This window comes from Vicugna pacos, chromosome 3, assembly GCF_048564905.1.
Source record: "Vicugna pacos chromosome 3, VicPac4, whole genome shotgun sequence".
Classification (NCBI taxonomy): Eukaryota; Metazoa; Chordata; class Mammalia; order Artiodactyla; family Camelidae; genus Vicugna; species Vicugna pacos.
Genome location: NC_132989.1, coordinates 5632275 through 5659883, shown reverse-complemented (window position 1 = coordinate 5659883; position 27609 = coordinate 5632275). Strand labels below are relative to the sequence as shown.

The 27609-nt window shown below is 38.6% G+C and overlaps 1 pseudogene; it reads left to right on the top strand.

The window, feature by feature from the left end:
• On the top strand, positions 1-27609 carry LOC140690960 (putative olfactory receptor 2W6; annotated as a pseudogene).

Below are 27609 nucleotides of genomic sequence, written 5' to 3'. Positions count from 1 at the left end.
CAGATGGATAATGCACAAGACCTGCTTTCCTTCGGTGGCCTTCAAGTGGTGATCAATGGGCTGAACAGCACGGAGCCCCTGGTGAAGGAGTATGCTGCGTTTGTGCTGGGGGCTGCCTTTTCCAGGTGAGTGGCATGGATGGACATCCCATTGGTCAGGATCCTTTAGACCCTTCAGGTGAAGTCTAGCTTTAATCTTGGCCTGATTTGCCTGGAAGAAGGTTGCATTTGAACTCATGCACATCCCTATCCATATTTCAGTGTAATCCCAATGAAACAAGAATAAGAACTGGATTCTGCCCTTATTTTAAGAAGATGAGAGTTTTCACCCATGTTGTCATCATCTGTAACTCTGTTCCCCCTCATCTTAAATGTATGGGCATTTAGTACCGTATTTTAGGTCACATTCTCTGTTTTATTCAAAGCTAATTAGAAGTTAGACCAACCGTAGATAGTTGAGAGGGAGGGGAATGAACTCCAAGAGCTGATCCTTTTGGCAGTAAAGCTACATTTGATGATGAATAAATGATGAACCTGACCAAAGAGGGCCTTTTGGGGGGAAATGTGTCTTCCCCTAATTGCCTGGAACCAATCAACATGAAGTCAGGTTATCACATTCTCTAGGTTGGAAGTTGTTTAAATTTCAGTTAGTCTGACTTGTGCTAGAAGACTGATCAAGCAAGAGGAGTAAGGAGACAGCATATTCAAAGAGTGGATGCAGAAAGAGATCTGAGTACCACATCATCATAATCCAAAAAAAGCGAGGTGTCTTCAAGCTGCAATTGGTACATTGGAGCTATAGTTCTTCCATTTTTGAAAATCTACTCCTATGACCATTTGTTCCTCTAAAACAGGAACCCGTATTCTGATTCTTGCTCTTTGTCAGGGCATGGGTGGTGGCTTGGATGGGTTGCCCTGCTTGGATGCAGGGATTGTGATGTTGCAGGAGAAAGGCTATTCTGAACATTTTTACCATTGGAGCCTTTGTTTTGGAAAGATTTTCCTTTGCCTTTCATCTCTGCTTATTTCATCAGAATTTCAATCTGATGTCCTCTCATTCTGAAAGGCTTAAGCATATTTTCTTAGTAAATTGATAGGCACAGCTGGGGATGCTGGAAGAACTGTTCCATGTGGAGAGTCTGGGAGCACAGCAGACCTTTGTTTCTCTTTTTGCCAACTTGCCTGATCTTCAAGCCCTGGTTGTCCTGTGGACTCCAGGGCATACCTCATTAAGTATTAACCAGAGCCAGACAGGGAAATCACTGCCTGTGCATCTACTGGTTAAGTGAAGAATCTAGGAATTTGTCATTGGTAGCTGTGATTTCAGCCCTGGACAATAAGGTTCTTATTCTTTTGAGACTTTAGAGGCTTGAGAACTTACTGAGGCTTACTTTTTGTTTCTCAAGCCGTAGAAGAATTGATTCAAATATTTTTAACCTCTTTCCCCCAGACTTTTGGAAATCTTTTCTGTAATCCTGAGTACTCTCTTTTCACTGTGAATGTGAACAAATGATCCTAGATGTCCCTTGCCATTGCTTCTGGAAATACATTCCTTGGGGGAAAAGTCTTGGTGTCACATTTTAGTTAAAGGGGGCTAAGTGACTTGAGAAGGATACATTGGACCTGCTTATCAGCCATGACTCACCACAGGGCTGTGCCAATATGTGGTTTTATTAAGAGTTTTCTGTGATTGTATTAGCATAAGACTGTGTTAACATTTATGCAGCATCACTAAAATTTAAATAGAGATAAATATAAAATATTGCAATTTAGTGTTTTGGTGGCAAGCAAACTGCTGTATTCAGAATGTTCTGGCCGGGATTTTGATGGCTCACTGGAGGGCAGTTACAGTGACAGCATGGTATGGCACCATGCTTTTGGAAGCCAACAGCAGGCTCCCGAACATCATGAAAATGTCAATGTTTTATGCAAAGAGGAACTTGATGCAAGGTGAGAATATTTCTATGTAAAGAGGCAGGTTTCAGTGCTCTAGTCTGATATTCATTATTTATTTTTGATGTCTTAAGTATTGGTTCTGCAGCTCCCTACCTGTCCCCAGCAGGCATAAGTGCACACACATAGCACACATGTATGCATGTGTGCATGCACAAAGTTATTGGACGAACTTGCTCTTTACCAAGAGGGCATTTAAGGGACAGTGAACATGTTGGAATCATGGAGTCTCACAGTTTGGGGATGTTATTTAGAGGTCATTCCTTCCAGTTTTCTGCTGATGGGCAAGAATGCTGCTCAGTCAGTCCAGATATTTCCGTATTTGGGAGGATTATACAGACCATTTTACCTAGAGCCAGAAAATTTAGGTTCAAGTCCAGTCTCTATCATTTCCTGGCTTTTTGCCTATAGGCAAGTGATTTCACCTTTCTAAGCCTCATTTTTTTCATTTGTTAACTAGAAACAATAGTAGATATCCTCTGCATTTCATGAGGTTGAATGAATATGAAATAATATACAATAATAAGTCCTGTGAAAGTGCTTATAAAGCACCTGTCAATGATAAGGGGTATAACATAATCACGCTCATTGTGTGTCCTTTTTTCTGAATTTTCACCATAAGGCAATTTTTATTTCTTTTGTTTTTATACTGCAAACCTTTATCTTCCTTATTTTCTCTTCCATTAAGTGCTTATGTTCTACCACATACATCCCTTGGTGTTAATCTTGCTTCTTCATGAAGGTATTTATTTACCTACCTGGGTTAATTGCTTAATAAGGCCTCCACACAGATTTCTGTGGATGAAGAGATCTCTTCTGTGGTGTTAAATGTGAAGCAATTATTCCAAGATCAAGAAGAAAGAATGGACATAAATGTACTGACATGGCCACTTACTGTTATATGACCACTGAAATAGTTTGTTCCCTTATTTAAATATCACTCACACTTATTATGGATCATACACTTTTGTTTTCTGCTGCCCATGTTTTTGTTGTCGGTGTATAAGGCAAGTCAAGCTCTTGCATGAGAAGATAAGCAGAGGTAGAGAGAGAGGTGTTTGATGCCTTTAACATTTTCATCTTTTCTTTTTCTTTCCTCCCTCCCTTTCTCCTTTCTTCAAGTTGGATATTTTCATTGGTCTTCCTATGACTTGACTCTGGAGTCCTAGGCAAGTCATTGTGTTTCTGTGTTTGGGAAGGCCTTGTGAATTTTAGAAGCCATGCAGCCTTCTGTAATCTGGTTTTGGTTTTACTTCTCAGCAAACCAGCCTCCTCCTTTTGTTTTCCTCTTATCTCCCAGTATGTGGCCTTTACCTTCTAACTATTAGGAATTAAATTATCAAGAAACTGGTATGCTTATCCCTGGCTTTTGCTGTTTTCGTGGCCCTGCCTGTGACTTTTGGTGTCCTATATCCACTTTTTTATATCAAAGATGTATGTATTACTCCTGTTCCCATCTCTGCTATATCCATTTTTAATAACTCAAATTCTCATATGCATTTGTATGAATTATTATGAAATTAGGTGGGCTTGTAATGAGGCGGGAAGCCCCATAAAAAGACCAGCAGGACCCCTAGGCAGGGCCACTGCTCTCCTCCCAGCACTATCCGGTTCCCTGGCCCAGAGGCTGTATCTCACTCTTTGCCTCTAAAACGGCTTACAACTAAAATTCTATTGGTTCCCTGAGCTCATTTCTGATTGGTTATTTCCTTCACTCCTGATTGGTTATTACTCTCACTTCTGATTGGTCCACTTCCGTAACTTCTGATTGGTCCATTTGTAGTACTTCATTTGCATGGAGCTCACTCCTGATTGGTTATTTATCTCACTCCTGATTGGGCTATTTCTATAAAGCTTGTTCCTGGTTGGTCAACTTCTGTTATACTTTATTTGCATATGATGCTGCAAACTGTAAAACTGGCAGCCTATAAAAGGCCTGTGTAAACCTATAGACTGGGTCCAGAGCTTGAAGTGTTAACTCCTCTGGGCACGCTGGCGTAATAAACCTGAGTTCTCCAACTCTCCCAGTGCTGCTTGGTCTCTCGTCCTGATCTAGGTTGCTGTAACACATTTTTTCACAACAGTAATTTCTCACTGTATACAGTGCCTTTTTTTTTTTTTAACCATCCATAGTTTGTAATGAGTCATAAACCTGTGCCTGGTACAAGAAGGGAGGTACATGTGCCATCAGTCAGTCATAGTGCAGTTATGTTCTGACGGACTCCTGAAACAGGATTACGTACTACACTCTCTTTGACATCTTCCTTGGAGCTTCCTTAGCAGATACTGGGTTGCATACATCTCTTTATATAATGAATGTTTACCCCACTGCTGACCTGCAACCTCTTACCCCATGCTTTGTTGTGTCTGTAGTTTCCTCAGTTGTACTCTTCCCACTGATGTTTTACCAATAAATTTTAACCATTTGGCCAGTACAAGATGATTGTGTCCCTTTTCCATTTGTTGGCCTCCTATTTCCAAATTTTTTTTCCTGTCGTCCTCTTATCTTAATTTCAGTGCTCATATGTTATCTTCTCTCCTCTGTCTTTCCTGATGGCTTTTGTAAGTTTGCTGGAGATCAGCATTCACAATTCCATTGACATTTAGCTTTACAACACTGTCACCCAGTAGATATCTTGAAACTCATTTCCCATGTTTTCCAACATCTCATATTCTCTGACTACCTCCATCATGTCTTCACATTTTCATCTCTCTTGTTACATATGGTTTTTATCCATATCCTGACCTCTAGCCTCACTGTGAGTGTTCCTCACTGTCTTCCCTCCCTATAGGCTCCTTTCTCTTAGCCCACAGATGTTCTCAATTACCTGTCTACTGACCCCTGTCCTATCACCAGCTTGTTCATTGCCTCCAACCTGCCGACCATATTTTCCTTCCCTTCCAAACTTTTTTAAAGAGTAGACAAAAAGAAATCCAAGTAAGTGCCCATGAGCAACCGTCCCTGAAGTTTTTCAAGAGTATTTTGGCATCATTGACATCTCCATAACATTCAACAATGTTGACCACCGCTTTTTTTTGGAAACTTAAGTCGTTCACTGCTATGTGATTGTAGTCCGTTGGTTCTTGGATATCTGTTAATTACTCCCTCTTCTTTTCTTTTTATAGCAACATCGTCTCACTATCTTTTAATTATAGCTATTCACCAAGATTATTATGGCTTTGTGCCTATTCCTGTCTTAATTTTCTCCACCAGTGGACCTACCTCTTCCTGTGGTTTCAAATTCTACCTCATTGTGGGTGACTCCAGAGTCTAAGTCCACCCCTTCTCCTCAGGTCCATTTCTACCAGACTCTGACATTGTACCTCAGACTCAAGAAGAAAGTGGAATTCAGTTTCGTCTGTCTCACAAAGTAGATTTTTCCTCCCACTTCTTAATCTATTCCTGGTAACATGATAATCTTTGTTACCAAAGCTTGAAACTTCTGAGTGGTGATACTTGAGCCATCTTTCTCCCTGTTTAGTTAGTTTGTGACTTGAGTCCTGTGGATTTTTATTTTCACTGTTGTTACCTACTAAACAATGATTTCCTTTTTAAAAAATCTGTTCTGGAGCCTTGATATTGTAAGAGCAGCAACAGTGTTTAGGGAGGGGATTCCCTCTTCTGATGCTGGGAAATGAGCCCTGAATAGTCTAAACTAAGCATTGTAATCCCATTTTCCACGAATGTAGATTGATTTAAAGATAGGCATCTGACCCAGTTCTGACCAATGAGACATAAAAACATATTTGCTGGGAAAGCTTCTGGGAAGGATTTTGTTCTCTTATAAAAAGATAGTAAAGAGACCTTGTCCACTTCTTTCTGCCTTTATTACAGTTGTCTTGGAGCTATAGCTAGCTTCGACCAGTGAGAGAAAGAGCACAAGGACAAAAGACTGCCATGCTGAGGAGGATAAAAGAGGGGAAAGACAGAAGGAGACTAGCTCCTTTATGATTTAGTTTAGCTACTATACTGATTTTGGAACTATCTACTTCCAGACTTGTGTTGTGAGAGATAATTAAATGTCTTAAAAAAATGTTAGTCATTATTCTTTTACTTGCAACTGTACGTATTCATATTAATCAATTTTCAAAATCTCAGATTTTAAAATTCATTTTAAATACCCTTGTTTCTTCATAGCACTCATCTCAATTTGCAATTAAATATTTGTTTGATTACCTATTTACTGTTGATAACACCTGCTAGACAGTTTGAGGAGGATAGGATTTATTTTCTATCTTAATCTTGCTGTCTCCCTGATATGTAGCACAGGAGCTAACATTGAATGCTAGGAAATAATTAATAAATAAATAAATGAAGAAACAAAAGAATAAAGTGATATTTGGGAAATGAAATTCTTTTTTCAGATAGCATGTGAGAGCTGAGTGGAGAGTATTGTCTTTATTATTAATGGTATAATAATGGATGGTTCAGTTACTTCACCTTGATTTAAAAATCTAAGGCCATGGAAATGTGTATATAGCCCCCTGCCCCCACCTGAAGGCCTAGAAAATAGAAGGTTAGAGATTGGCATGAGGTCAGGTGTTGGAGATGTCAGCATTTGAATAAAAGTTCAAGTATGATTCCTAGGACTATTTCTGACATTTTGACTGCAGGACCTAGTTTTTCACATTCCTGTAGTGACAAGGAAGGTGCTCAAACCATTCTGTATCTCATAAATTAATCAGCATATTAACCAAATTGGCTTAGGCAGTTGGATAGCCTTATAGCTTTTAAAGTTGCATTCAAAGTCAGATTTCTTTTTCCAAATGGCAGTTAATAACAGATGGAAAATGAGCTCTAACCCTGACCAGCTTCCTTTAGTACTAAAGAAACCAAAGCTTCATTCTAGAGAGGGAGGCACCTCTTTCTTAATGAACTTGTCCCTTCTGCATTTCTTCTGAATCTATCTCTAATGTGCCCTTGCCTCCTCCACATCCTCCATGTGGCTGCTTTCAGATTTTTTCATTATTCGCTACCTTCTTAGTTTCTTCCCTGCATAACTCCAGCCCACAGAGTTCTTTTCTTTGGACTTTGCTAGCATTTGTTGTTTGGAATCCTAAAATGTCTCTTATATATCTAATTCTCTATGTATGCCAGTTCTTTCCTCTGTTTCCTCATTAGAATGGAGGGCTTATTGAGAGCGGAAGCTAGGACCCAAGTCTGTGGTACCCACAGCACCTTTAGAGGGTAGGTTTCATGCAGTTGCTTAGAGCATTTCATAGTACAAACTAAATGGTCCACAAAAGCTGGAATCACCAAAAATCAGTGGGACGAATGAAACTACTAAGAGCAGGGAAGCTTTTTATTTTCTTTTCTATTTTGCATGATTTTTTCCTCCAGTGAGTATGTATCTATATTTGTATTTAAAATTTAAATAATAAGTAACAAAACAAATAGAATAGAAGAGTTATGTATCTAGCAAATGGTGGTTTACATTTCCTAAGAAGCATTCTTGATTCAGAATACTTGAAGATGCTGGATTTATAAATTTATAAACATTTCCTTAGATGCTTAATTCACCTGACAAGAAACTGTAGGGCCACTACTTTGCATAACTAAGGGGGAAATAAATATCATATTCATTATATGGTGATGCTTTAAGAAAGTGAGAGAAGTTCCAAAGACAAATATAATGGAAAACAAAAACTCTAGGAGATATGGGATGCTGAAACTTATAGCTGTGCTGGGGATGCTTGTCATTCCCTGGTGGCCAAGATCTCTTGTTTCAACAGGCTTTATGTTGGGGGTCAGCCTATGAAAGGGAGAATTAGAAAAATAAAAGTCTTATACTCAGAAGGAGAGATATTAAAGGCAATTTGGCTTTGAATAGAAGGTAGAAAAATTTCCAAGTAAATTCTTCAACCTTGAGTGTGTTGGGGCTGGAAATCATACTCCTTTTGTGGCTAAAAATCTCCAAACTGCAAATTTAGTTTAAAATGTTCTTGATAATAATAAAAAACCGGAAAAAATGTTTGTAACTAATATGACAGATATAACATTAATATTCCTGATATATACAGAGAGCATGTAAAAATAGGGAATTAAACACACTAGTAACATTATGGAAAAATGGGATAGATACACACTGCAGAATAAAAGAAATGTAGATGGCTTAACCATATTAAAAAACCCCACTCATAGAAAGAGAAAGACCAATTAAAACTATACCAAGACACTGTTTCTCACCTATCAGAATAGCAGAAGTCCAAAAGTTAATAGCATGTTCTGTTTGTGAAACTGTGGGGAAATAGGCTTTCATACATTGGTGATAGAACTGTAAAATGCTACAATCCTTGCAGAAGGAAAGTTCGCAGTATCTAGCAAAATTGCATATATGTATACATACACATACATAAATATATTTTTTTACCCTTTGAAATATTATTCCTACTTCTAGAATTCTACCTCTAAAGTACAGTGATAAAGATATGAAAAGACCTATGTATGCTCAAGGTTTTTCATTATAGCACTATTTGTTGTAGCAAAAGATGGGAATCATCCCAGATATCCATCAGCATGGAATTGATTGAATAACTGTATAATTTATTCCATGGAGTACTATATAGTTGTAGAAAAAATTTAAGAATATTGTTGTATAATACAATTTCTTTTAATTGAACTGTAGTCAGTTTACAATGTTCTGTTAGTTTCTGGTATACAGCATAATGTTTCAGGCATCCATATACATACATATATTCCTTTTCATCTCTTTTTCATTATAGGTTACTACAAGATACTGAATATAGTTTCCTGTACTATACAATAGAAACATTGTTTATTTTATATATAGTAGTTAATATCTGCAAATCTTGAACTCCCAATTTATCCCTTCCCACCCACTTTCTTCCCTGGTAACTATAAGTTTGTTTTCTATGTCTGTGAGTCTGTTTCTGTTTTGTGATTATGTTCATTTGTGTCTTTTTTTTTTTTTAAAGATTCCATATATAAGTGATATCATATGGTATTTTTCTTTCTCTTTCTGGCTTTTTTCACTTAGAATGACAATCTCCAGTTCCAGCCATGTTGCTTCAAATGGCATTTTATTCTTTTTATGGCTGAGTAGTATTCCATTATATAAATATACCACAACTTCTTTATCTAGTCATCGGTCGACGGACATTTAGGTTGCTTCCATGTCTTGACTATTGTAAGTAGTGCTGCTATGAACATTGGGATGCATGTATCTTTTCACATTAGAGTTCCCTCTGGATGTATGCCCAGGAGTGGAATTGCTGGATTATATGGTAAGTCTATTTTCAGTTTTTTTAGGAATTTCCATACTGTTTTCCATATTTGCTGCACCAAACTACATTCCCAGCAGTGTAGAAGGGTTCCCTTTTCTCCACACCCTCTCCAGGATTTATCATTTGTGGACTTCTTGATGACAGCCATCCTGACTGGTGTGAGATGATACCTCATTCTAGTTTTAATTTGCTTTTCTCTGAGAATTAGTGATATTGAGCATTTTTCCATGTGCCTATTGGCCATTTGTATGTCTTCATTGGAGAATTACTTGTTAAGGCCTTTTGCCCATTTTTGGATTGGGTTGTTTGTTTTTTTCTTATTAAGTTTTATGAGATGTTCATATATATTCTGGAAAGTAAGCCCTTGTCAGCTGCATCATTTGCATATATTTTCTCCATTCTGTAGGTTGTCATTTTGTTTTGCTTCTGGTTTCCTTTGCTATGCAAAAGCTTATATGTTTGATTAGGTCCAGTTGTTAATTTTTTGCTTTTATTTCTATTGTGTGGGTAGACTGCCCTAGGAGAACATAGCTGAGATTTATGTCCAGAAAATGTTTTGCTTATGTTTTCTTCTAGGAGGTTTATAATTTCTTGTTTTGTTATTTAAGTCTTTAAGCCATTTTGAGTTTATTTTTGGGTATGGTGTGAGGAAGTGTTCTAAGGTCAGAATATTTCTTTTGTGATATATCCCAGGATATATTGTTAAATGAAAAAAAAAAAGAAAAGTATGAATAACTGCTATTAAGCATGTGTATTATGTGATAATAGTTTTTAAAAATGAAGGATAAAAGGTTGCTGTAGGAAGAGGAGCTTTGCAATCATGTATACATTTTATGTAAATCAAAAGCTCAATTAAAATAATTACAAAAATATTTCTCATAAAAATTGAGAACAGAGTGAAACAATTGAATCTACCTATGGAATTGGTGGCATAATCACGCAGGGAAGAACTATTTCATGTGATTTTACAGTTGAATAATTTGACGATACATCCCTATTTGGATATATTTTAAAGACCAAAAAACCTGTAAAATTTTTCAGAAATCTTGTTGATGGAATTGTTGGTATTGTTATTCTGAGCCTGTAGTGTATATTGTGGGATAAAGCAGATGAATAATCAGGCGGGTTTTTCTGAGAACCAGGATTTCCAGCATAATAGAAGGGAGATACTGATATAAAATTGGATATTGGGTAAAATCCCTGTTAGTTCTAATTTTGAATCGAAAGTATTAGTATGAATTCATAATAGGTTTTTTTCTTTAAAAAATGTAGTTTTAGCACTGTCCACTGAAAAGATCCAGAGGGGAAAAAGAATAAACCGGTTAACAGTGATCAGCTCTGACTTCTAGATTGTATTTTCTAAATAACTTCTCCCTCTAAAATAGCATTTTCCACTAAAAGGAACTGTGATGGCTCATTCCAAGTGTGGAGTAAAACATGTGCAAAATGATCCTAGATATCTTGTCATAATCTAAAGCAAGTTTCTTAAAGCCTACTAGGGTCTAGGACTCAGGGTTCAACCTAAAAAAGTTCCCATTGGCCATAAGTGCAACACTGGGAATTTCAAGAAGGATAATAACTGCAATGAACTGAAGTAAATCAAATATGTTTAAATCCCTAAGTTCATCGTGATACTTAAAAGAACAGATTAAACCTCACTGGTCATCTCTGGAGAGTATTGGTTAGGGAACCAGTTCTTAATCAAAAGTGGCAAATAAATAGAAAAAATAAAGCATTTCTGTTTATGTTGCCTTTCCAAACTGAACTAAACTTTGGTGTATTTCAAATAGTTGAGAGGAAGTTTATCTTTATATTGAAATTTTAACTAAAAAAGGGAAAGTGATACAATTAGAATATTAACATTCTCTAACCTTAAATGAATTAATGCATCTTGGCAATGATCATCAATGGCTGTGAAAAGAAAGACAATCAAACATTATGTGCCTTGTAGTGAATGATGTGATGATGTACATCCACCTTTAGGACCAAACCATTTATTTCCCCAAATCTGGGAGTGTTGGCTCCTCAAGGCTCAAGAGTCAGTTCCTACAAGAATTAATTCAGAAGAGAGATGACTTGCCCAAGGTTCTGGCCCCTTCCTGGGGGCAGCCTGCTTCCAATGACACAGTGCAGGGATTCAAAGGGCTTCTACCCTTATCTCAAAGGAGAAAACTCTGAAAGACCATCCTAGATCCAGAGCTCAGTTGAGACCTCTGTTGTAATTGCATCACAGTTCAGCTTCTCCCATTGGCTAATCCTGCTTCCCTCACCCTCACAGGTATTGCCCCCAAGAGTAGTCTTCAGTAAACCACTTGACCACAAATCTTAGAGTCTGTTTCTTAGGGAACCTGACTTTGACATATCTCCTGATAAAAGTACACACCACTGCCCATGAAGTGGTCTTGATAGAAAACAAAATCTGAATCTGATCAAGATCCATCTTGTAATATAAAGGAAATACTAGTTGGGGAAAGGGTATAGTTCAGTGGTAGAGTATGTGCTTAGCATGCATGAGGTCCTGGATTCAATCCCCAGTACCACCTTTAAAAATCAATAAATAAAACTAATCCCCTCCCCCCCAAAAAACAATACTCTAAAAATTTAAAAATACGTATAAATTAAAGTAAACCTAATTACCTACTCCACACCCCCCCATAAAGGAAATACTGGAGACGGGATATGTTAAATGATATAATGGACATGTAATCAGCAAAGTTTAGAATGTTGGAAACTGTAGAACTACTGGATTTTTCAACAAATAAATTGTGAGACAAAAATGGAAAGAATGAAACCATAAATTAAAAGATAGCTAAATATCAACCAATTACACTGTGTTTAGCACCTGACCAAATCAGCAATGTTAAAAAAAATTTTGTGAGATAATTAGGGCCATTTAAACAATTACCTTGTATTTGATAATGTTAAGGAATTTCTGTTAAAAGTTTTTAATGTGAAATGGTAATGTGGTTATGTTTCTTTAAAAAATCATTTTAGAGAAATGTACTGAAAATTTTATGGGTAAAATGATAGGATGTCTGAATTTTGCTTTATACTTATCCAGAGGAGGTGAGTAAGTGTGTGGGTATAGATGGGTATAGATGGTATAGGGTATAGATGAAACAAGACTGGCCATGACTTCGTAATTTTTAAAGACGGTGATCATTATACCATCTTCTCTGCTTTAGCCTATAGATGAAAATTTCCGTAAGAAAAAGTTTTTTTTTAAAGTGGTTTCAAATTGGCAGAATTTCCAGGTTACTGAAACATATATAAATCCTTTTTGAAGGAACACATCTTAAATGCAGGCCTGAAAGCATCTCCACAAAGAAAAACAAATTGTAGTAGTTATCAACGTACAATCAAAATATCACAGAGCACATATGAGAAATAAGGCATCATGAGTAAAAGATAGCAGAAACAATGTATCAAACCTGTAACGCTATACACAGTAAAGTTTTGAGAGTACAGAATATAAAACAATTCTTTTAATATGTTTAAAGTAACAAAAGTATGAGCAAAGAATAATAGACTATTAAAAATGATAATATCCAGGAAGATATGAAAAAGTTCTAAATGTGTAGAAGTGGAAAATATAATTGCAGTTAGGAATTCAGTGGATAAGGTAAATAACTAGTGAGATATGCTGAAGAGTAATTAAGTAAACTGGAATATAGAATTGACAGAAATTGAAAAATTAAAAATGAAATAGAGGTTGAGACATGGAGAATGGAATGAAAAGGTCTAACATGAGTTCCAGAAGGATAAAGAGAATGTGGGAGAAGCTATATTTGAAGAGGCTTGGCTGGTACTTTTCTAAAACTGATGAAATACATGAATTCTGATTCAGGAATCCCACTAAATCCCAAGCAGAATGATTAAGAAAAAATATATTTCTATAGTGAAACTATAGAAAACTGGACTCATAAAAACAGCTAGAAAAAGAAACAGAGTAGCTCCAAAGTACTAGGAGAAGTATTTGATAAAAAGAGGGAAAACAACTTTGCTCTGGGTACTGTTAGCCTAGTTGCTTGGCCTGAGAACTAGGCTCTGATGTCATTTTCATCAGTTCTAGGCAGCAGTTGACACCATGAATCCATTGCCTGTGACATTTCTTTCTTGGTTCCATGTGTATCCCATTAGACACCTGGATTTAAGGAAGAATCCACCATGCTCCCTAAAGTTGAAGGTACTTCAGGCCTGCCAGGTTTCTCGTTAAGTGCCTGTTCATGGGCTGAGATTATTGGAAAGAAAGTAATTTATCTCATTGAGGAAAGAGAATAGTGGAACTTCAGTCCGGTAGGGAGGCTGCCAGCATGGGCTTTTCTATATATTTTGTTCCTACTTTCTTCTTAATTCCTATCAACCTCAGTTTCTCTCTCTTTTTCTATTTTTGTCTATTTTTCTATTTTCTATTAAAGTGTTGCTGGTTTTGTAGAGAATAGACTTTCTTGTCATAAACTTTTAAGTGATATATAGGAGAGTGACTTTGGCATAACAATGTGAGGAAATTTGCTAACCCACTCCCCAGTAAGACTGGGGAAAATTATTTTTAAAAATAATAGTAAAAAATAAAGCTTCTGAAAATAGACCTATGGGCAAACAGCAAATAAAGAAACCTGCTCATAGAAATCCACTGAAATTTGGTAAGAAAGGTGAGAGTCTGTGTTGTCTGAACCAAGACAGCTTCCTGCCTCCCCACTACAAGCTCAGTGAGGTAGAGACTGTATTGCAAACTGCTGCAGCCAGGAATCTGGGATTCCCTTTATCCCCAGCTCTCAGTTGGAGGGCTTCCTTCCAAGAAAGAGCAGAAGTTCATGATTTCTCATCCTGTTGTGAGCTACCTGTGGCTGAAGCTAGTTGTAGGTGAGCACATTCCAGACTGGGGGCAGAGGGGTCCCCTTTTGCCCACCCCCCACTTGTGGAAGGAAAGCTCTACCTTGAGTGTGGAGTGCTGAGAGTAGTGGGGCCCAGTCGCCTTTTCCTTGGCTCAGGAGGTTGTAGTTCCTTGCTGGAAGAGGCAAGCTGACAGGATCCCAGCTATGCCCCCAACCCACTGAGCCCTCAACTCCTGGATTGGGAGTGTCATTTGGAAGCTTCTCATTGTCCCCACTTTCAGCTCCAGAGCCCTGGCTCAGATTTTGCCTGGGGGAAGTGAGGCCATAAAAGAGGTCATTCTAATCTCTTCCCAGTGGAACTGACTTCATCTGCAACAGAGTGTGCAGAAGTTCAAACCTAAGGACACTCCCAAGAACAGTGGAGGTTGTGTTAAAAGGCACCTGGGAGGAGATGGATGGATTTAGCAAAGATACAGCATAGACTGTAGGCCAGCTAGTTTGCAGAAGGAACTAAGAGTGAGACAGTTGGGAGGGGCCCTCCAGGGTCAGTACAAACATCCAACAGGGACCTCAGAAACTATTCCTTCAAAGGAGTCATACATTGATAGGATTAGTTTGTTGAACAATTTATGCCCCAGGCATTGTTGAAGCAGTAGAGCTCTTTATATTTTAGAAGTTAACCTTTTGTGTTGGAAGTATTTTTTCCAAGTTTGCCGTTTCTCTTTCAGTACTTTACAATATGGAAGTTTAAAAATATTTATGTGACAAAATTGTTCATCTATTACTGCATGGTTTCTGTTTTTTATGACACACTTAGTAAAGCCTTTTCTACACCAAGAGCATATAAATGTTTTTTCTTCATAGTACTTCAAAAATAGGAAATATTTCAAACATGAAGAGTTTAGAAAATCTTATGCTCACCACCCAGATTTAATAAACTAAAATTTGCTATATTTGCTTCAGACTTCTCATATAAGATACTAAGTACAGTTGAAAACCCTTTCATAATCCTTTCTATTTCCCTTTCTTCTTCCCTAGCGGTAACCACTCTTCTGAATTTTGTGTGTATTATACATATTTTTATAGTATCTGCCTGTGTGTGTGCATGTACGTGTGTGTATATATTTAAGTTTTTGCCAATCTGATGGGTGTAAAATGGTATTGAGACAGGAGGGAAGCAGGCGGGGCACAACCATTAAAAGAATAACACAACCATTGAGGACAGGACAAAAATTGGTTCGAACTACTAGGCCCAAGATGGTGGAAGGTTTAACTTCCAGGAGACCTTGAGCCTCATTATATGCTCATTGTAATACATTAGCATGGTAAATGACACACCCACGGGCGCCATGCCAGTTCTGAGGCTGACCATAAAAGGCCAAAAGGTAGGCAGTGGCCAAATTCCTGGAACCGCAACCACAAGTTTGTATTCTATGTCTGTGAGTCTGTTTCTGTTTTGTATTTGTGTTCATTTGTCTTTTTCTTTTCTTTTTTTCTCAGATTCCACATATGAGTGATCTCATAAGGTATTTTTCTTTCTCTTTCTGGCTTACTTCATTATGAATTTTCAAAATGTATAATTTTATTCTCATCTCAAATCCCTCCATCTTACAGAAGATTTCTTCTGGAGTGCCCCACCAGTATCTCAAACCTAGTACTTCCCAAACTCAGTTCACCATCACTCAATTGTGAGATGAGATTTCCCTTCAATTCTTTTATCATGCGCAATGCAATCACCATTGCTCCACCCTCCAACAATCTGAAGTTATCCTCGAAATTGGCCAAGTGACAGTTACAGTGTGGTGTAGTTTAAAAGCCCCGTGTACACATTGCTCAGATATGCTTCTCTCCTTAATCTGTTTTTATAATACTATCTCGTTTTTATTTTATATTGCAAAATTTTACTAGGATGGGCCATGATACAGAGTTGTCATGTAACAATTTCCAGCATCACAGATACTGATTAGACTAATATTTTTCATGGTGGGGAAGATACAGAATTTTTTGGAAATAGAATAAATAAAAAAATTGACTGGGGAGGAGAAGAGACCCTGAGAAAGGTGAATAGATTCCTTTTCCAGAAGTCTAAAGTCAGGGTGATTGTCTTAGTTACAGCCTGAATTAATCTTCTTTTAATTGCAGTTGTAGGCTCAGTATTTAAATAAGAATCTTCTGCCCAAGGTTGAATCCGCAGTATCAGTGAAGGACATTAAAGCTATTAACAGTGCCTACGTATTCTTGTATATTAATTTCTTCATTCTCCAAGTCCTAGATTTTATTTATTTATATTTTAATTAGCTTTTCCTTTTGTGGTGAGAACTTTTAACATCTGTTCTCTCTTAGCAACATTCAAATACATAATACAGTTGTTTTAAAGTATAATCACAGTGCTGTGCATCAGATCCCAAAACTTACTCATCTTCTAGCTGGAAGTTTGCACTTTCTGACCAACATTTCCCCATTCTCCAATCCCCACCATGACCCCAGCCTCTGGTAATCACCATGCTAATTTTTGTTTCTATGCATTTGACTTATATTTTTACTTATTTTATTTATTTTTATTGAAGTACAGTTTATTTACAATATTATATTAGTTTCAGGTGTATAGCACAGTGATTCTGAATTTTTCAGATTATACTCTATTATAAGTTATTACAAGATAATGGTTATCATTCCCTGTGCTATATAACATATTCTTGTTTCATATCTATTTTATATATAGTAGTTTGTCTCTCTTAGTCCTGTATCCTTATCTTGCCCCTCCCTCCTTCCCTCTTTCTTTTGGTAACTACTACTTTCTTTTCTGTATCTGTGAGTTTATTTCTGTTTTACATGTACATTCATTTGTATTATTTTTAGATTCCACATGTAAGTGGTCCCATGCAATATTTGTCTTTCTCTGTCTGACTTATTTCACTAAGCATAATATTAGTGAATATTAATGTGGTAGAATTTCATTCCTTCTTATGTCTGAGTAATATTCCATTGTATTTATATACAACAATTTTATCCATCTGTCTGTTGTTGAGCACTTGGGTTGTTTCCATGTCTTGGCTATTCTAAATAGTGCTGGTGTGTACACTGGGGTTCATGTGATTTTTTTGATTTAGTGTTTTCATTTTTTCCCAGATGTATTCCCAGGAGTAAAATTGCTGGATCACTATCTTTATTGTATATGATTTATCTTTGCAAATGAGATTTTTCTTTTCACAATTTTTATATTTCTATTTTTTTTTCTTTCTGCTTAGAAAAGTCCCTTTAACATTTCTTGTAAATCTGGTTTAGTATTGCTGAATTCATTTAGCTTTTGCTCATCTTTATCTATTTTTCAAACCGGAACGATAGCCTTGCTGGTTAGACTACTCTTGGTTGCAAGTTCTTGACTACACTGATATCTCTACCCCTCCTACCTGGCTCACTGTGGTTCCTTCTAGGCTGTGCTTTCCTTCTGGGAGAGGCTGCTAGCCACGATCTGCCATCAGGAGGAGGGTACCACCTGTATGCTGCAGCAGAGTGGGGTTAGAGACTGCTCGGTGGTCAAGTGCAGTTGCTGCCCAGGCAAGATCACTGGTTAAGGCTACAGGCTGTGTCCAGTAACCAGGTAGGATCATGGGCTAGGGCTTCACTCCTGGGTGGGTTTGTAGACTGGGCTCTGTGGCTGGGTCCCTGGTAATGCAAGAGTCGAGGCTGTGTTCAAGAGTTTGGCATGTCTGCTGGCTTGGCTCCATGTCCAGGAGGGCCATAGAATATGCTCTGAGGCTGCTGGATGTTTGTGGCCATGCTTTTTGGAGTTCTAAGACTAGAGGCTGTGCTTAACAACTGTGCAGGGTTGTGAATTTTCCTTCTGGCCTCGGTAGAGACAAAGAATGGGCTCGGTGGTCAGTTCAGTCTGTTGGTTAGGGATGCAAATTAGGCAGAATGGCCAACTAAGCTCCCTGGACAGATGTTGTCCCCAGGTCAGCTCTGCAGATGGGCAAGATGACTGGCCAGGATCTCAGTGCTGCTGCTGGCAGGAATTTGGTTCATCGATATCTGAGCACTTGTTGCTGTAAGCCTTGCCCTCATTTTCCATCATTATCTGATTTCCAGGGGTCAAACTTTGCAGACTTTTTCACTGATCCCATCAGGCAAGACTTGAGTGGGCCCCCAGAGAAGGGTCCTGAAACGCCGGGAAAACTGGATGTCTTGGGTTCTCTTTTTCCCACAGGAGAAACCATAGGTCCAGGGGGCCCTCGTGATACAGAGCTGTGCCATCCTGAGGGAGGGGTGATGTGGTCAGAGTGTAGCTGCTCCTCTTACCCTTCTAGTGTGATTCTTCTTAGTCTCTGTGTTCCAGGAGAGTGCTTTAACCTCTCCGCCATGTTCTGGAATTTTGTCAATGGTGTTCTGTCTATAAATAGTTGCTAGTTGTTTTTTTGTGTGTGAGGGGACTAAAATCGGGAACAACCTATGTTGCATGGTACTTCCTTCCTGATTCTCTTTCATTTTCTAGTAACTCACTGAGCTTCTTGAAAACAACATGTTTGAACTCTTTGTCGGGAAATTCACAGACCTCTGTTTCTTCAGGGTTAATTATTGGAGGGTTATTTTGTTCCTTTGATAGTGTTGTGTTTCCCTCAATTCATGGTTTGCACTGATGTTTGTGCATTTGAAGAAATAGCCACCTCTCCCAGTCTTTACGGACTGGCTTCAATAAGGAAAGACCTTCACCAATCTTCCTACTGTGAGATTTGGGGAGCCTCTCAAATTTTTTTTATGCATGTGTGTTATCTAGATTCGTGTTTACAGATTATCAATTAGAGGGATTTACTGTTTGGGTTTGTTTTGTTTTGGTTCAGAAGTTCATAACCTCTTGCTCCCTCCGGTGTCGGGCTATCGAACCATGAGTTGGGACACTGTAGACACACTTGGCTCTTCTTTCTCTCTTGGTAATCTTGCAGAGTTGTGCCACCACAGCAAGACACATATCCTCTTTTATTTGTTTTCAACTACCCCTATCAAACTATTCAGTAGCACCCCCAGTGAGATGAGACAGAAGGCAGCTCCTGGGGCAGAGCACTGAAAGGCAGATGAAAAGGAGGAGAAGCCTCAGGCTGTGCTATTTATCTCAGCTTTACAGAGAGCTGTGCTGACCGCAGCAAGCCACCCATCTCTTTTTCTTTTGTTCTTAGCTGCCCCGGGCAACCAAATTGTGACGTTTTCTTCAGCGCTCCTTGTGAAGTGAGACAGAAACCCGCCCCTTGAGCAGTGCACAGGGAAGCCTGATCATTGGACATGTATCCCACTCTTTTTCTTTTCTTTTTTTTCCCAGAGGGAGAAAGAAGTTGTGGGCTGAGACAGTCTTTCTTGGTGCCTGAGCCTGTCGACTTGTGGTGGTGGCGGAGGGGGACGCTGGTGCAGGATTACTGTAACTGTTCTTCTTACCCATCCCAATGTTGTAGTCCTCGGTTTTGTGCTTGCCTTGATGACTGAAATCTTAATCGGAATCTGAACCTTTCAAATATCATTGCTAAACTGGTACTTCTGTGGAGAAATAAAGTGTGGGACTTCCTATTTTATCATCTTGCTGACATCTCTGCTGTTTTTGAAAATCAGTCTCCTTTGTGGGCTAAAAGCAGGACTTCTTTAATTTTAATCAGGAAGGAGGATTCAGAGAATCTATCTGAAGAACCACTAAAAATAACTACGAAAATTTTTCTGAGTAGTAAAAACTGTTCATACCCTTTGCCCACTTTTCTATGGGGTTATTCATCTTTTGCTTATTGATTTGTAGATGCTTTTCATATATTAGGAAAGTTATCTTTTTGTTTTATTATGAGTTGCAAAAGTTTTTCCTATTTTTTCTTTTTTTTACTTTTTTGGTCCCATTCCTTGCAGAGATTTAAAATATTCTTATGTAGTCAAAATTATTAATAATTTATTTATGACACCTAGGATTTAAAACATAATATTTAATGAAGTGGCCAGAAAGAGAAAGAAAAATACCATATGATATCGCTCATATGTGGAATCTATAAAAATAAATAAAAATAAATAAAAAAAGAAGACAAATGAACTTAAGTATAAAACAGAAACAGACTCACAGACATAGAATACAGACTTGTGGGTGCCAGTGGGGAGGTGGATGGGAAGGGACAGACTGGGAGTCCAAAATCTGTAGATATGGACAAGTATATATATAAAATAGATAAACAAGTTTATACTGTATAGCACAGGGGAATATATACAAGATCTTATGGTAGCTCACAGTGAAAAAGAATGTGAAAATGAATATATGTATGTTCATGTATGACTAAAAAATTGTGCTCTACGCTGGAAATTAACACAACATTGTAAACTGACTGTAACTCAAAATAAAATTTAAAAAAATACCTCAAAGGTCTTCCCCACTTGAAGATAATAAAAGTAAAAAATACCTCCCCCCACCAAAAAAAAAACTATGAAAAGAGTAGTTTGAGAACAGCAAGTAGTGTCACAATTAGCTAATATTGCAGTTACAATGGAGTCTATTATTTTTACTTCTAAATTAATTTGTTTTGAGCTGTAGGAATCACTGTATATTTGGTAGAATAAGCGTAGGAGAAACTGACAGCCTCTTGGGAAGGTTTCCCACAGGACTTCTGAGCTGCTGCTCTGTCCGATGGAACCTTGCAAGAAACTTGATTGAACCTCACAAAGAGCTTGTCTGTGCATGAAGGAAATGGCTTTCATTTTACTTTCTGAACAAGAAATGGCTCTTCAGACTATAAATCATACCTCCTTTTATAATGGGGTTTTGTGGACTCTAATCCCCAGCAAAATCTGGTCACTACGAGCAGGTGGAGTAATGCCGTTGAATAGAACTCTCTACAATGGCAGAAATGTCTTATTTCTTCGCTGTCTAATCATATGTATCTCAACATGCTGTTGTGCTGATTCAACAAGTTCATTTATGTAAAACCCTTAGAACACTAACCCACATAAGTGAGCTTCTTACATGTATTTCTTGTAAATCAACTATCTTTGTTCATTTTTCTGTATAGATGTGTATATTCATTTGCTAGGGTTGCCATAACAAACTTTCACAAACTGGGTGGCTTAAACAACAGAAATTCATTTTTTTTTCACAGTTCTGGGGGCTGCCAGTCTGAGATCAAGGTGTTGGCAAAGTTAGTTTCCTATGAAGCCATTATCATTGGCTTATATATAGCTATCTTCTCCCTGTGTCTTTACCTGGCTATTCCTCTGTACGTGTCTGTGTTCTGGAATGTGTGTGTGTGTGTGTGTGTGTGTGTGTGAACTAACTATTGTGATAGAAGTGTTAACTAATTCTATTGCAGTAATCATTTCACAGTATATGTGTATCAAATCATCACCGTACATCTTCAACTTACAGAGTATTTTATGTCAATTATATCTCAAATCCAGAAAAATGACATGAGTAAAAGAAAAATAAATTCTATCAAATCCCCAGGTAGATAACTGATACTACTGGCCTTAGGACCACACTTTGAGAACTGACAACCTGGAGATTACAAGTGACTTGACCATGTCTTGTAGCTTGCTACAGGAAGAATCAGAGCCAAACCTAGGGAGACCAGTGTCAGTCAGCTCCCTGAATGACTTTTCATTTGTCTCGTTATTACTATTACTGTTTAAGGACCATATTTCTACAAAATTCCTATAAGTTCTAAATATGTATAGGATTTTGGTCCTAAGGATATAGAATGTAAATTTTATAATGGGACTCCTACGTACTCAAACAAGTGGAAATGGATGTAAACAGATGTATTCAAATAACAAGATGCAGACTTCACAGGAATTAGGAAAAATCACTAACAATCACAATACTCTAGCAAAATTGTTGGTACCCAAATTAAACTTATTTTATATGAATCTTAATCTATTTATAAATAGACACAAAGAAATATACATATAGAAAATTGTAGAGTTATGCAGAAAAAAAAATACAGCTACACTTAAAGATGTACAAACAAATTCACAAACCCAGCTTAAAGTTTAGAAAGATGAAGAACTTTAGCAGTATTTGTTTTCTTGGTAAAAAATATAGGTTTACCACAGTTCTCAGAAAGTGCTTAATTGTATGCTTAAAAGCTTCATAAGCTTCTGAAATAAGGATATATTATTTAAGTGTATGGTAACTAGGTGTATGAATCAGTTTAATTCCTTTTCTGTCACAGACTGTTTTGTGATGGACTTTACCTATCTTGTAAAGAAAAATGCTGAATCAAGAAAAAAATACTGCAGATGAGAAAGGATGTTGTATTAAGGTCCAAAAACAAAAATTCTCTCCAGTTTTCCATAGGCCTCCTGTTTTTAAAGTCCGAGAAAAGAAAGGATCCCATGCAGTGAACACACGCTTTTATGAAAAAGGACTTGAACTTGTAATTTGTAGCCTGAAAAACATAGTTTGAATCTAATGACTAATCATCTTTTACCTCAATGTGTAATAGTTGCATTTCATCTGATTTCATGGAAAGACTATGAATTAAGAAGGTCTGATGGCCCGTTCTAGACTTGGCAGCCACTAGCCACGAGCAATCTGACCTTGAGTAAGTCACAATGTAACTGGAAATTAATTCCTTTATATATAAAATTATAATCTTTTTCAAGCCATATGCAGGACTGTATTTTTTAAATTAATAAAGTATGAGCAGCTGGAATCCAAGAAGATCAGATATATTCTGTTTTCTGCAACTTCTCAAAGAGATTCCTGTCTTATTACAAGAGGTGGTGCCTGCCATTTTGAAGAGCTAAATAAAACATTGTAATCAAATTATTTTTGCCAGTTGTATGGAAGACTGACATTCCCATCCCATGTTTCTGTTTGGGAGGTCTGCAGGAGGCAAAACAAGGTAACCTTAGCCCCTGGAAAGACATATGCACTGAGAATATGGGAAGGGGAGGGTCAGAGACACCATCCAGTCACTTGATCTAGACGGAACTGGCTGAACACCATCCTCAAGATGTGACACCATTCTTGCAGATGACACATTGGGTGTAGTAGAGGGGAAAAGTGACTTTTCTCTTGGCTTCTCAACATGGCAGTGAGAATTCTTAGGTCAGAATTCCCAAATCAGTATCTCCGTTACCCTATTCTTTCCCATATTGAAAGGTGTGGATTCAGCTCTTTGGCATTTCCTAGCTCTCCACAATTTCATAGTTTTAACTTTGTGATTATAAGATCAAAATAAGAAATTGATCTACTCTCATTGTTACATAAAACCCAGAAATCAAATCTCTCTTCAAGAAAACCTGAGTCCCATGTTTGGGAATTTTCCATACAATCTCCCTGGTGAGTTCAGCCTTCACATGTGGGAGCCTGAGCCAATCTCTAGATGAGGACACCAGTCCCTGAAGTCTTAGCTCTGTAAACAAACTGATGTCTGTCTTCAGGTCTCCAGACTATTCCAAATTCCAAAGGTGGCGGGTATTAGAGCTGTCTTCCTGTCCCCTTGTTATGCACCAATAAAATGACATAATGTTTTTTAAAGCCCTTTGAAATAAGTGTGCTTCCTTTCATCCCTGGGGGATCATCTGCCATCTCCTTAACCTTAGGGAACCTGTATTTATGGATGTGAGATAAAACATGCTGATTTGAAACGTGGCACTATGCAACCTCACCCACTCAGCTAAGAAAAGATGCCACCGCTGGCCAGTCCTGATTGTTTTTGCCCACAGTTAACTATTTTATTCTTTTAAGCTTAGAAACTTAAAGTTTCATTTTAAAACTTCAATGGGGCAGAGATTTTTTTTGTGTGTGTTCCATCCCTCATCAGAGTTTTTGCTGGAATTTCCTTCGCAAGATCCAGAAACTAAAAGGGACCAGAATTAGCTGCCTAATCCCTGAGAAAACTCCTGGCTAATCTCTGGAATTGAAGTAAGAAAGGATGACAGATTCTTAGGTCTTCTGCTTTCTGGGAAGAACAATAGTGAGGATTTTGATATGAGTTTTGTTGTAGCAATGAGCCTTATTTCTGTATCTTTGGTCCTTTGTTGGATTTATAATTATATTTGTAATAGTTCTACTAGGGTTTATATCTATTAGGGCACCAGAATAAGGAGGTTCCCAATGCCGACCCGTACTCTAACTCCGTTTAAAAACACAGCTACTGCATCCAATTCAGAAACAACTGAATGAACCAAATTCTAACAAACTGGACCTAAGACAGGTAGATAGGAGAGATGATGTTCTGTTTGCTTCCTCACTCCTAGCTGGGCCGATCCCAGGGCATCCCCTGACCCCACATATACACACACACATCATATCACCCTGTTTAATCTCCTCATGAAATAATAGCCAATTTGAACAGAAAACCTCTGTGTCGTTCTGTTTTATCACAGTGACAAATCAAGCATTGCAAGCCTTCCCTGGCGATGCTGAGAATGACCACAAGCTTCTCCCCAGCAAGTACTCATAATGTTTTTGTTAGGTCTGTAGGTGCAGGTGAGTGAAACAGTAACAAAAGACCAACTTGAAACAAGTTTAAATAGATACCAACAGGGGAAGAAGGCAGAGTGAACAAAACTTTTGAGCTAATGGGTAGGACTGGCCTTATGGACCTTGCTCCGGTATTGTCATTGAAATTGTTCACCTCTAACATGGTGATCCTCATACTCAGCCTGCCCACCTTGCAGGGCTGCTGTGAGGCTGGCCTGTAACTGTAAGTGTAAAAGCTCAGCAAAATATTTAACATATTGTAAATATGAAAAGAGTGATGATTGTTTAAGATGTGCTATATACCTGAAACAGACAAAAATAGCTCCACCATTTGGTATTGTTAACTCCCATTCGGCAGGTCTGCCTCTGTGGGTTGGTGGGGCAGGACTGGGTGTAATCTTTAGTCAGGGAATCAAGCCCAGTGCATTCATCAAGATTTCTAGGCCAAAGGTTTCAAAATTAGTGCATTTTTATAGTGTTAGGTGCTAAGTGAACTACTTCAGGTGTTTGAACACCTCCATTCCTTTTCGATTTCCATTCTCAACATCTGTATTTCTTGCAACTTCATGGTTCTGAACTAAAGATGAGCTAAAATGCATGAAAAACTGGGTGCACTCATTTATGGTTGAAACGCTTGTTAGGTGAAACAAAGGAGAGCCTCTGAGTACTGGACATAAGGTTGAGCATTGGGCCATCTTGGAATGAAAGAATAGCACATTGAGAAAATATCCCTTAGAGAAGATATGTTATAAATAAATAAATGTGTTAAATTTGCAGTTTTGCCTGAGCAATCGGGCCCTGCATGGTGTTTGTAGCTGAGCAGTTTGTCTAGCCTTCTGTTGTTCTGAGATGCTTCCATTGATTATATTAAACTTGGCTGAAAGCTGTGACAGGTCTATGCATACAGAGGTGCAAGTTATTCTTCACAACCAACACCAGCAAAGCGTGTGTGGGAAGGCCTCCCTTTCGAGTGCTCGGTTGACCTAGTAAAGTCTTTGGTACTTGGCTGGCTACTTCTGATCATTTGCTGCCCTCTTTCATCTCTTCATGTGCCTGGCGCAGTAAATAGAAACTTACAACATTCCTGCCTGCAGCGCCAGCTGGATAGAGTTTATAACTTCTCCACTGTCAGGCTCGACCAGTGGTGACAGCGGCTGCACGAAGACATACATCCTTCAAAATGTTTCTGTGCCCTTGTTCTTACTGCTTCTTTCCTGTGTGTCGCCACGATGCTGTTGGCTATTACCGGAGCTGATACAAGCCTGAGTGAACACTGGTGCTATACTGTAAGGCAGAGCCCCTTCAAAGCCCTTGGCACAGACTGGAAACCACAAGAAGCTGAAATGTTCAGGGCATGTACCCGACGCCATGAGTCACATAGACACGTGAGGTCTGGGTGGGGATGGAGAGAGGATCTAGCCTGCTCTCCAGCTTGCACAAGGAAAAGCCAAGCTATAGAGAGAAAAACTGGATTTCAGGCTACACGTTTGCAATTGTGCCTTTTATAATAGAGGCAGAATCCAGCCTATCTCAGCTCTTTCTTTTATGGTCAAAAGGTATTGTGTTTAAAGTCAATAAAACTGCATGTCATTAAGGAGTTTTCTGATGTACATTTGTGGATTCCCAGAGCATCATCCTACTATCCTTCTTCCTTCTTAGAACATATTTCTCTCAATATACCACATGTATACATTCTTACTTGTTACTTGAAAAAAAACCAAAAACAAACAAACAAACAAAAAACACCAAGAAACCTCTCAGGTACAGCCGTCTCCCTATAATATAAAGTGTTCTATAGAGATCTCCCTGATCACTTGGAAATAATTTGCAAAACACTCAGCTTTTGAACAAATCTTTTAGAGAACTTTCACTTTCTCCTTTCTTTATCATTATATACATACATTATTCACCAAAGAAAACAACTTCTAAATAAACTCATCCTCTGCCTTCCAGGGGCATCAGGTACACTGCTTTGCATTTAATAGGTAACAAAAAGTGTGTACTACAAAAGTAATAGAGGGGCAACTGACCTTCCTAACTTTACAGATCTGTAAATGGAAACTGGAGACTGCTGGGTACAGTCTTCATTTGCCATTTTTTCTAATTCTTTTTCTGTGTCTCCGTAACAGCTGGTGAAGATTATGGAAAGAGACAATGACAGCTACCAACAGGCATTCATCCTGGTGGGCTTTTCTGATCGGCCTCGACTGGAGAGAATTCTCTTTGCTTTTATCTTGGTCTTCTACATCCTGACCCTAGTGGGCAACACTGCCATCATCCTCTTGTCCATCATGGACTCCAGGCTCCATACACCCATGTACTTCTTTCTTGGGAACCTGTCTTTCTTGGACCTCTGCTTTACAACGAGCATTGTTCCCCAGCTGCTGTGGAACCTGTGGGGTCCAGAGAAGACCATCACCTACCATGGCTGTGAGGCCCAACTCTACATCTATATGGTGCTGGGCTCGACTGAGTGTGTTCTCCTGACTGTCATGTCCTATGACCGCTATGTGGCTGTCTGCCGGCCCCTGCACTACACTGTGGTCATGCACCCACATCTCTGCCTGTAGTTGGTGACTGTGGCCTGGTGCTGCGGCTTTCTGAACTCCTTTGTTAAGTGTCCCCAGACGATGCATCTCTCTCGATGTGGGCGTCACAAGGTGGACCACTTTCTGTGTGAGATGCCTGCTCTGATTGCCATGTCCTGTGAAGACACCATGCTGGTGGAAGCATCTGCCTTTGCCCTGGGGGTCGTTCTTCTCCTGGTGCCCCTCTCCCTGATCCTCACCTCCTACGGCATGATCACTGCTGCTGTGCTGAGGATCAAATCAGCAGCAGGACGGAAGAAGGCCTTCCACACCTGCTCTTCTCACCTAATGGTGGTCATTCTCTTCTATGGAACCATCGTCTACATGTACCTGCAGCCAGCCAACAGCTACTCCCAAGATCAGGGCAAGTTCCTCACTCTCTTCTACACCATTGTCACTCCCAGTGTCAACCCCCTCATCTATACTCTGAGGAACAAGGATGTGAAAGGAGCAATGAGGAAGCTCCTGGGGTGGGAGAAGGGGGCCAAGGAAACCTAAAAGAGAAATGTTAGGGCACTATAAGTTGATGTTCTGGATTCGCCCTCTTG